We start from the raw sequence: 12,063 nt of genomic DNA, 5'->3' as shown, positions 1-12,063 counted from the left end.
CACCTACCCACCCCTTCAACCATGATCTGTCCCGTCTCTGACTGAGGCTGTAGGTCTCACCTTGGACTATGTCGCCTGAGAACTTATCATTAATGTGGATGCAAGTCATCCTCGACTCTAAGGGACTGACCAAGAGGAAGCATCCAACAAAATGGTGCACTCAGTCAGCATTCTAAATGTGTACTATTTAAACTGGCAAAGGACGAGCAGGAGCTCGCGTTCAATCAGCTCATGTCTGCTCCGCAAAATGATCACAGCTACAATTCCGCCATTTAATTAACATGAAGATGACGGCTCCAATCTTTAACCGTCTCTGCACTATCGTGAGTCTTCAGGTTACCTTTCTTCAAAATAAATGGCTTAAGAGATGTTTACTGCTGATTGAGATCATGAATGTCTTATCTGTAAATATGTACACAGGTTTATTACAGGGCCACCAACACCTCTCTGCTACTTTGCTGAGGAAAGAACATCTCGAAACAATCAATCCAAAGTCGGATTTGATCTCAAGCCCCCAGAATATTAATGCAGGCCACTGGTTTACAAATCAAGTAAGAGTACCACTGCATGGCACAGTGGTTAGCACTGCTGCCTCACTGTGCCAGGAGCACCGGTTCGATTCCAGCCTTGGGTCACAATCTGTGTGGAGTCTGCACGTTCTCCCCATGTCTGCGTGGGTTTCCTCCGGGTGCTCCGGTTTCCTCCTACATCCAAAATTCTGCAGGTTGGCTGGATTGGCCATGATAAATTGGCCCTTAGTGTCCAGAAACTTGCAGGTTAGGTGCATTACAGGTGTTACGGTGGGCCTAGGGAGGGTGCTCTTTCGTAGGTTTAGATATGTTGATGAGTTTCACTGCTGCTTCACTGCTACTTACACATCATCTATGGAGCCAGTCTGAAACCAACAATGAATTTGCAGAAATCTTCACTAAAGTTTCTGGCCAACTAGCTACATGATGAGTGCCAATTTCCCTCCTCCCCTGCGGAGGGTAGGATCCTAGCCAATAGCTGCAGTTATTACTTTCGAAGGAGCAGAAATCAGGGGAAAGCAAATGAGAGGCTTTCAACAAATTTGCAGGCTACCTCGGCTCATCTTTGTGAAATAAACTCATCAATCAATCTAAACCAGGAAGTAGGAAGCAGAAATCATACTTGAAACATGCGCAGAGGGCAAAATGTGATTTAGAGAAAGGGACTGCGTGGGTTTCCTCCGGGTGCTCCGGTTTCCTCAAAACATGTGCAGGTTTGGGAGAATTAGCCATGCTAAATTGCCCCTTAGCATCCTAAAGGTTAGCTGGGGTTACGGAGATAGGCTTGAGTAGGGTGCTCTTTCCAAGGAATGGTGCAGACTCGATGGGCCGAATGGCCTCCTTCTGCACTATAAATATCAACATTTTGTTGGAAAATCTCCAACATTAATTTGACAGAATTAAAGTCCATGCTCGTGAAAGTATTTTTTCAGGGTCAGAGGGATTTTTAGCAATAATGACCACATATTACAATGTTAAAAACTCCCTGACTGCTGAATGCGCTGGCCCTAAGTTATTCAACTGTTTGTTTAGTGCAGGACCAGAGGCTAAGTTTTAGCTATTACATTGATTTCAGTGTTGTGTCTATCGGCGATGGCTGCACCGTATAGAGGAGCAGCATATCTCCGACAGCTACCTCTGCATTTCCACATTTAAACTGCACTGAATGGCAGAAGGTGCAGCCAGTCATTATTAAAATAATGACACGTGCTGTCACTATTAAAGTACAACTCAGGCCGTTATAATAAGATGTTCATATGCTTCACACCATTTGTACTGGCACGGCAAATAGAAAATGAGTTGCAATATAATTATAATATAACAATATATAATAATATAATGTAATAATAATCTGTATTGTCGCAAGTAGGCTTACATTAACACTGCAATGAAGTTAGTGAAAAGCCCCTAGTCACCACACTCCGGTGCCTGTTCGGGTACACAGAGGGAGAAGTCAGAATGTCCAATTCACCGAACAGCACGTCTTTCAGGACTTGTGGGAGGAAACCGGAGCACCCGGAGGAAACCCACGGAGACACGGGGAGAATGTGCAGACTTCACACAGACAGTGACCCAAGCCGGGAATCGAACCTGGCACACTAGCGCTGAGAAGCAACAGTGCTAACCACTGTGCTACCACGCCGCCCTGTTTGTCCAATTATTAGGACTCAGATGTTGGGAATTAAGCCTAGCAGTCGACAATTCAATAGAAGAAGAAAAATGCAACCAAATGTCTATTTCCACCAAAACAAATCGAACTGCTCAATTTTTTTGCTGAACAGAAAAGCAGTGTTAAGAATCCAACGCAACAGACAAGACCACTGGTTTAATAATTCACCCAATTTTTACAGACCATGGATGGGAGAAGAGCTTGAGAAGTACAACAAAGGACCTCATTGACCAATCCTTTCCTTCAGAGGGAGCCAGCAATAGAGGTTGCCTTTGTTCCTTTTTTCACCTGATGAAGGAGCTGCGCCCCGAAAGCTAGTGATTCGAGACAAATCTGTTGGACTTTAACCTGGTGTTGTAAGACTTCTTGCTGTGCCCACCCCAATCTAACACCGGCATCTCCACATCATGCCCAAATCATGAGGCATGGCATTAAGTAAGAAAACATTAAATTATGTTTTATGATTAGACTTCTAGCGTTCAGTTTCTATTGTAGACATTTCTGGGCACTGTATTCACAAACTGAGAAACCATAACCTTAATGGATTGCAGAAAAGAACTTCTACAGCAAGCCAGCTTCATAATCCTTTGACGTTCAGCCACTGTTGCCATGCAGGAGGAGTCAACAACCAATTTGTATTCAGCAAGTTCTACAAACAACATAACAAACCAGCTAATCCATTTTGGTGATGTTGATTGAGGGATAAATATTAACCAGGACAACAGGGAAAAGCTCCTATCACTTCTTCAGAAAGTGCCGTGAGATCTTTTACAACCACCTCATTATAATGTCTCCCATGAAAACAGCACCTCCAATAGTGCAGCAACCCCCTCAGTGCTGTAATAAAAAGTCAGTTTACACAATGTGCTCAGGTCTCTGGGAGTGAGGCTCAAATTTGCATGCGTTTGTTATTTCCAGTTTGACTACTTGACCTCCCATTTCCACCCTCCGTTTTTGTGACTTCATCCAAAACTCGCTTTTATTTCCTTCTGCCCATCACATCTCTCCGTGTTCACTGATCTACACTGACTATTGATCGTATTGTGATCTTTACATCCAACTTTTTATATTCAGTTCCCTGCATGGCCTCAACCCTCCCAATCTCTGTCACCTCCACCAGCCCAAAAACTTTCTGAGAACTCAGCATTCTTCCAGTTAATAATAATCATAATAATAATCCTTAGTGTCACAAGCAGTCTTACATTAACACTGCAATGAGGTTACTGTGAAAAGCCCCTAGTCACTACATTCCAACGCCTGTTTGGGTACACAGAGGGAGAATTCAGAATGTCCAATTCACCTAACAGCACGTCACTGGGCTAAATCGCACACTAAGGCAGGCCAGCAGCACGGTTCAATTCCCGTAACAGCCTCCCCGAACAGGCGCCGGAATGTGGCGACTAGGGGCTTGTCACAGTAACTTCATTGAAGCCTACTCGTGACGATAAGTGATTTTCAGTTCATTTCATTTCATTTCGGGACTTGTGGGAGGAAACCGGAGCACCCGGAAAAAACCCATGCAGACACGGGGAGAACGTGCAGACTCCGCACAGACAGTGACCCAGCGGGGAATCGAACCTGGGACCCTGGTGTTGTGAAGCAACAGTGCTAACGACTGTGCTACCATCCTGCCCTCTAGTGCGACCTTTGCCCCACCAACGGTAGTGGCATCTTCAACTGTCTGGGCTGCAAGTTCTGGAATTGCCTCCCGAGACCTTGTTTGTTTCTCCTCCTCCTCCCAGCTGTCCTCAGGTACACTTCAAAACCACCAATCAAAACAACCCAGGATCTAAATCAGAATGGCTCCTATATTTTATTACATTCTTCTATTGTAATGTAAACTAGCTTGACGAGAATTACTGTGTCCACTCATTTACATGCAGCAGGCTGTGAACATGATCCAGACCTTAGTTCAGTAAGTAAAGTTGCCATAGTCCCAGGTGACCATAGGCTGCCCCCTTTGAGGGGGAGAGCTGACTGGTGGTGATTTAACCTGGGGATCACCACACCTCAGGCAAGGGGCAAGGTTGAGAGGGCGGGGCCTTCACGAATAACCTCAGCCGGCACGGGAATTGTGCCCACGCTGCTGGCCTTGCTCTGCATCACATAGAATCTACATTGCAGAAGGAGGCCATTCGGGCCATCAAGTCTGCACCGGTGACGCAAGCCGGGAATCGAACCTGGGACCCTGGTGCTGTGAAGCAACTGTGCTAACCACTGTGCTACTGTGCCGCCCCTGACCAGTTGTCCAGCTAACTGAGCAAAAAGTACCCCAAGTCCAGTACTGAGGGGGTGCTGCAGTGTCAGAAGTGCCACCCTTTGCTGGAGTTGTTACATTGAGGGCCGGTCAGCTGCCTCACGTGTTATCTAAAAGTGTCTTTGAAGAATAGCAGGGGGAGTATTCTAGTGTCCTGGCCAACATTAAATCATTCAACCAACATGAAGGAATGAAACTCCACATTGTAAAAGTAAATGTTCAGAGATACCGGGACCAACACAGGCAGGTACCTTGCCAAGTACAGGAAGTTCCCACCACCCAATGTATTCGCAAAGTAACCAGGACACCAGCTCCAGCTGAAGGACGGAACAGCCCAACTCTGACACTAACTCTGGCCCCAACTCTGGCACTAACTCTGGCCCCAACTCTGACACTAACTCTGGCCCCAACTCTGGCACTAACTCTGGCCCCAACTCTGGCACTAACTCTGGCCCCAACTCTGACACTAACTCTGGCCCCAACTCTGGCACTAACTCTGGCCCCAACTCTGGCACTAACTCTGGACCCAACTCTGACACTAACTCTGGCCCCAACTCTGGCACTAACTCTGGCCCCAACTCTGGCACTAACTCTGGCCCCAACTCTGACACTAACTCTGGCCCCAACTCTGGCACTAACTCTGGCCCCAACTCTGGCACTAACTCTGGCCCCAACTCTGGCAGTAACTCTGGCCCCAACTCTGGCAATAACTCTGGCCCCAACTCTGGCAATAACTCTGGCCCCAACTCTGGCAATAACTCTGGCAGTAACTCTGGCCCCAACTCTGGCAATAACTCTGGCAGTAACTCTGGCCCCAACTCTGGCACTAACTCTGGCCCCAACTCTGGCACTAACTCTGGCCCCAACTCTGGCACTAACTCTGGCCCCAGCTCTGGCACTAACTCTGGCCCCAACTCTGGCACTAACTCTGGCCCCAACTCTGGCAGTAGCTCTGGCCCCAACTCTGGCAATAACTCTGGCCCCAACTCTGGCAATAACTCTGGCCCCAACTCTGGCAATAACTCTGGCAGTAACTCTGGCCCCAACTCTGGCACTAATTCTGGCCCCAACTCTGGCAATAACTCTGGCAGTACCTCTGGCCCCAACTCTGGCACTAACTCTGGCCCCAACTCTGGCACTAACTCTGGCCCCAACTCTAGCACTAACTCTGGCCCCAAATCTGGCACTAACTCTGGCCCCAACTCTGGCAGTAACTCTGGCCCCAACTCTGGCAATAACTCTGGCCCCAACTCTGACACTAACTCTGGCCCCAACTCTGGCACTAACTCTGGCCCCAACTCTGGCACTAACTCTGGCCCCAACTCTGGCAGTAACTCTGGCCCCAACTCTGGCAATAACTCTGGCCCCAACTCTGACACTAACTCTGGCCCCAACTCTGGCACTAACTCTGGCCCCAACTCTGGCACTAACTCTGGCCCCAACTCTGGCACTAACTCTGGCCCCAACTCTGGCACTAACTCTGGCCCCAACTCTGGCAGTAACTCTGGCCCCAATTCTGGCAGTAACTCTGGCCCCAACTCTGGCAGTAACTCTGGCCCCAACTCTGGCAATAACTCTGGCCCCAACTCTGGCAATAACTCTGGCCCCAACTCTGGCAATAACTCTGGCCCCAACTCTGGCAGTAACTCTGGCCCCAACTCTGGCAGTAACTCTGGCCCCAACTCTGGCAGTAACTCTGGCAGTAACTCTGGCCCCAACTCTGACACTAACTCTGGCCCCAACTCTGGCAGTAACTCTGGCCCCAACTCTGGCAGTAACTCTGGCCCCAACTCTGGAAGTAACTCTGGCCCCAACTCTGGCAATAACTCTGGCAGTAACTCTGGCCCCAACTCTGGCAGTAACTCTGGCAGTAACTCTGGCCCCAACTCTGGCAATAACTCTGGCAGTAACTCTGGCCCCAACTCTGGCAATAACTCTGGCAGTAACTCTGGCCCCAACTCTGGCAATAACTCTGGCAGTAACCCGGAAGATGCCGGGCGATTTGCAACATATGTAGTGAAAGCCTCACCGTTAATTGTCTTTCAAAAGAGTAAATTGTCGAACCGTGAACCTGTCGGAGTGATCTGAACACAGACCCTGCGGGGTGGGGGCGGGGGGGGGGGCAGCCTTGGCAATAATAAAGGAAACGGAATCATTGCTGTCATTCCCCCAGACACAGCTTCCTGAGCCCAGTGAGTGAGGGGGTGGCGATGGAGCAGGGGGCACACACACACACACACTGCCAGCTGGGGGGGGGGGGGGGGGTGGCAGGGTCACTGGCACGGGGGGGGGGGGGGGTGGCAGGGTCACCGACAGGGCGTGGGCGGGGGGGGGGGGGGGTCAGTCAGCCCAGGCTGAGGTTTGATGATCAGCTCAGAGTGAAGCAGAATGGGAGCCCCCCACCCCCTCGCTGCTTGCAGCAAACTGCAGGAGCGGCGCCGCCCAGTGAGGGTGTGGCGCCTCCCCCACCCACCCAGACCCCCCCAACCCCACCTCGACACCACCCCCCCCCCCACCCAGACCCCCCCACCCCCACCCAGGCTCCCCATTCCCCCACCCAGACCCCCAACACCCCCACCCAGACACACCCACCCTCAACCAGACACCCACCCCCCCCCCAGACCCCCCAACCCCACCCAGGCCCCCCCACCCTCAACCAGACACCACACCCCACCCAGACCCCCCAACCCCACCCAGACCCCCCCACACCTCCACCCAGACCCCCATCCAACCAGACCCCCCCACCACCACCACAGACCCCTTATCCTCCTGGCCAGACAACCCCCACCCCTGCCCAGAGCCCACCCCCACCCCCTGCCCAGACCCTCCACCCAGACCGCCCCTCCCCCACCCAGACCCACCCCCTGCCCAAACCCCCCACCCCGCACCCAGACACCCCACCCCCATCCAGACCCCCACCCCCTGCCCAGATCTCCACCCACCTGCCCAGACCCCTCACCCCCTGCCAAGACCCCCCACCCGCTGCCCAGACCCCCCACCCCCCCCCCCCACCCACCCCCTGCCAAGACCGCCTCGCCAGAGCAGCCACCCTCCCTCCTCAATCAATGTTGAGGATGATAACGGTTGAGGGTGGGGAGGGGTCCACCCAGTGAGCCCCTGGGTGGGGGTCTGCACCCCAACGCCAGTCTCAGACCCCCCCCCCCCTGTTTTGGATTCCTGACTCACCCTGTATTAAATGTATTGTGTATAAATATTTTAAATCGTAGACTTCAGAGACTGGCACCTCCGATTTATGACTGATGCTATCATGTATAACTTTAACAGTTTTATGAACAAAATCAGTGTAAAGTCCAGTTGTACTTTATGTTTGACCTGACCAGGATCCTTGCTCACCTTGGGCTAGAATTGAAATGATTGGTGGGGGGGGGGGGGGGGGGGGGTGTCCCCCTCTCCCTCTCCCTCCGGGGTCTCTCCCCCCCCCCCCCCATCCCAGCCACCAGCCAGGGAACCCCGAGGCCGGGTTAACAGAGCTGGTCCAATCCTGCCATTCAGCTCATTTGGGGGGGGGGGGGGGGGGGTTGGAGGTCTGGGGAGGGGGTAGGCGGGGTGGGTAGATGGGCCGAAGCGGCGTCCTCATCCGCTTGCAGTTGGGGAAAACGTCCGAACCTTTCCCAATAGGGCGGAGGCTGATTGTTAAAGGGTGGAACAGGGAGATATCCCTGCCAAGGGTGGGACTGTGGCAAAGCTGAGGATGGGAATGTGTAACAGTTATCCCGGGAAAACATGTGGGAATAGCAGGAATTGTCCAGCTTTCTGCAGCTCCAAACACTGTCTCCTGGAACATGCCGTGGTGGGGGGGGGGGGGGGGGGGGGAGGGGGCATTATTTTTCAGGTTTTCCAACCAGTCCCTGTGGCGTTTGCTGCATTTTGCCCAAAAATGGCCCAAATCCCGGGGAGGCTGCCCGGGCTGAGGCTCCATTCATTCAGATACACACCCAATACCCCAGTGACAGCCCAGCTCCGGGCCAGGGAGCTGCTCAGCTGCACACCCAATACCCCAGTGACAGCCCAGCTGGCCAGGGAGCTGCTCAGCTACACACCCAATACCCCAGTGACAGCCCAGCTGGCCAGGGAGCTGCTCAGCTACACACCCAATACCCCAGAGACAGCCCAGCTGGCCAGGGAGCTGCTCAGATACACACCCAATACCCCAGTGACAGCCCAGCTGGCCAGGGAGCTGCTCAGATACACCCCAATACCCCAGTGACAGCCCAGCTGGCCAGGGAGCTGCTCAGATACACCCCAATACCCCAGTGACAGCCCAGCCCCGGGCCAGGGAGCTGCTCAGCTACACACCCAATACCCCAGTGACAGCCCAGCTGGCCAGGGAGCTGCTCAGCTACACACCCAATACCCCAGTGACAGCCCAGCTCCGGGCCAGGGAGCTGCTCAGCTACACACCCAATACCCCAGTGACAGCCCAGCTGGCCAGGGAGCTGCTCAGCTACACACCCAATACCCCAGTGACAGCCCAGCTGGCCAGGGAGCTGCTCAGCTACACACCCAATACCCCAGTGACAGCCCAGCTGGCCAGGGAGCTGCTCAGATACACACCCAATACCCCAGTGACAGCCCAGCTGGCCAGGGAGCTGCTCAGATACACACCCAATACCCCAGTGACAGCCCAGCTGGCCAGGGAGCTGCTCAGCTACACACCCAATACCCCAGTGACAGCCCAGCTGGCCAGGGAGCTGCTCAGATACACACCCAATACCCCAGTGACAGCCCAGCTCCGGGCCAGGGAGCTGTTCAGCTGCACACCCAATACCCCAGTGACAGCCCAGCTGGCCAGGGAGCTGTTCAGCTGCACACCCAATACCCCAGTGACAGCCCAGCTGGCCAGGGAGCTGCTCAGCTACACACCCAATACCCCAGTGACAGCCCAGCTCCGGGCCAGGGAGCTGCTCAGCTACACACCCAATAACCCAGTGACAGCCCAGCTCCGGGCCAGGGAGCTGCTCAGCTACACACCCAATAACCCAGTGACAGCCCAGCTGGCCAGGGAGCTGCTCAGCTACACACCCAATACCCCAGTGACAGCCCAGCTCCGGGCCAGGGAGCTGCTCAGCTACACACCCAATACCCCAGAGACAGCCCAGCTCCGGGCCAGGGAGCTGCTCAGCTACACACCCAATACCCCAGAGACAGCCCGGCTGGTCAGGGAGCTGCTCAGATACACAGGAGGTGGGGGGGGGGGGGGGGGGGGGGGGGGGAGACAATACAGGCAGAGGAGAGAGAGGGAGAGGAAGGGAGGGGGAGAGGGGATGAGGGATGAGGGGGAGGGGATGAGGGAGGGAGAGGGGATGAGGGAGGGGTGAGAGGGGATGAGGGAGGGAGGGGAGAGGGGATGAGGGAGGGAGGGGGAGAGGGGATGAGGGGGGAGAGGGGATGAGGGAGGGAGAGGAAGAGGAGATGAGGGAGGGAGGGAGGGGAGAGGGGATGAGGGGGGAGAGGGGATGAGGGAGGGGGAGAGGGGATGAGGGAGGGAGGGGGAGAGGGGATGAGGGAGGGAGGGGGAGAGGGGATGAGGGAGGGAGGGGGAGAGGGGATGAGGGAGGGGGACAGGAGGGAGGGAGGGGGAGAGGGGATGAGGGAGGGAGGGCATGTGGGAGGGGGACAGGAGGGAGGGAGGGGAGAGGGGATGAGGGAGGGGGAGAGGGGATGAGGGAGGGAGGGAGGGGGAGAGGGGATGAGGGAGGGAGGGAGGGGAGAGGGGATGAGGGAGGGAGGGAGGGGAGAGGGGATGAGGGAGGGAGGGGGAAAGGGGATGAGGGAGGGAGGGAGAGAGGGGATGAGGGAGGGAGGGAGAGAGTGGATGAGGGAGGGGACAGGAGGGAGGGAGGGAGGGAGGGGGAGAGGGGATGAGGGAGGGGACAGGAGGGTGGGAGGGGACAGGAGGGAGGGAGGGGGACAGGAGGGAGGGAGGGGGACAGGAGGGGGACAGGAGGGAGGGAGGGGGACAGGAGGGAGGGAGGGGGACGAGAGGGGGAGAGGGGATGAGGGAGGTTGACAGGAGGGAGGAGGAGAGGGAGGGGGACAGGAGGGAGGGGGAGAGGGGATGATGGAGGGGGACAGGAGGGAGGGGGAGAGGGGATGAGGGAGGGGGAGAGGGGATGAGGGAGGGGGAGAGGGGATGAAGGAGGGGGACAGGAGGGAGGGGGAGAGGGGATGAGGGAGGGGGACAGGAGGGAGGGGGAGAGGGGATGAGGGAGGGGGACAGGAGGGAGGGGGAGAGGGGATGAGGGAGGGGGACAGGAGGGAGGGGGAGAGGGGATGAGGGAGGGGGACAGGAGGGAGGGGGATGAGGGAGGGGGACAGGAGGGAGGGGGAGAGGGGAGGGGGACAGAAGGGAGGGGGACAGGAGGGAGGGGGAGAGGGGATGAGGGAGGGGGACAGGAGGGAGGGGGAGAGGGGATGAGGGAGGGGGACAGGAGGGAGGGAGGGTGCTTACCGTGGACATGGATCGCTGTGTGCGGCGCTGCTACTCCAGGACAAGCCCAGGGAAGGGCGGTCGCCGGTTGTGAGGCTCCCTCTTCCCTCCCTCCCTCCTCCCCGCTGCCTCCTCCCTCCTCCTGCAGCGCAGGCGCCGCTCCCTCTGCCTCTCTCCCAGGCAGCATTCACCATCTCTCTGTCTCTCACACACACTGGGGGCCAGCAAGCGGCAGGCTGCTGCTCTGGCATTTGTAGTCTTTGCAAACCCGTCTTCTCCAGTCTGCTGCACACTGCGGATGAAGAACCTGATTTGAAGGATTTGCACAGAATCCCCGACAGGGCAGAAAGGGGCCATTCGGCCCATCGAGTCTGCACCGACCCTCTGAAAGAGATCCCCCACCCGAGCCTACCTCCCCTGTCCTACCCCTGTAACCCCACCTAACCTGCGCATCCCTGGGCACTAAGAGGCAATTTAACATGGCCAGTCCACCGAACCTGCACCTTTGGGCTTTGGCACAGTGGTTAGCACTGCTGCCTCACAGCGCCAGGGCCCCGAGTTCGATTCTGGCCTCGGGTGTCTGTGCGGTCTCTGCACATTCTCCCCGTGTCTGCGTGGGTTTCCTCCGGGTGCTCCGGTTTCCTCCCACAGTCCAAAGATGTGCAGGTTAGGTGAATTGGCCACGATAAACGTTGAGGTGGGGTTACTGGGTTCCGGGTATAGGCTGAAGGCATGGGCATAAATAGGGTGCTGTTTCCAAGGACCGGTGCAGACTCAATGGGCCGAATGGCCTCCTTCTGCACTGTAAATTCTACGAAACCGGAGCACCCGGAGGAAACCCACGCAGACACGGGGAGAACGTGCAGACTCCGCACAGAGCCCCTGGCCCTGTGATGCAGCAGTGCTAACTATCGTGCTGACTCATGACTTTATACTGCGCGTCTTGATTGTCGATTATTGATCACTGTTTGAATTTTAAAAGCATCACTTTTAAAATGTAAAATCTTTACACTTGTCATCTTCAGAGCTTTACTGAGGCATTAGAATGCGGTGGGAATATATATATGTATCTACAGAGAGAGAGAGTATTGAGACTTCTTACTAAACATATTGCAGAGTGTCTTTGTGATGGTAAATGCTGCCCCACTTGTACTTG

General features: G+C 55.2%; 1 protein-coding gene across 2 annotated transcripts in view; it reads right to left on the bottom strand.

The window, feature by feature from the left end:
• si:dkey-97m3.1 (fatty acyl-CoA reductase 1) overlaps positions 1 to 11,031 on the bottom strand; it is a 242,214-nt gene extending 231,183 nt beyond the window's left edge. For both annotated transcript variants that reach the window (XM_038780543.1, XM_038780546.1), the window contains exon 1: positions 10,929 to 11,031. The gene's annotated coding sequence lies outside the window, so the exon portion shown is untranslated. The remainder of the gene's footprint in view (positions 1 to 10,928) is intronic.
• Between the last annotated feature and the right edge of the window lie 1,032 nt (positions 11,032 to 12,063).

The sequence above is a fragment of the Scyliorhinus canicula genome, chromosome 20 (genome assembly GCF_902713615.1).
Source record: "Scyliorhinus canicula chromosome 20, sScyCan1.1, whole genome shotgun sequence".
Classification (NCBI taxonomy): Eukaryota; Metazoa; Chordata; class Chondrichthyes; order Carcharhiniformes; family Scyliorhinidae; genus Scyliorhinus; species Scyliorhinus canicula.
The sequence above is the reverse complement of the archived record's forward strand: the minus strand, read 5'-3'. Positions and strand labels throughout refer to the sequence as shown.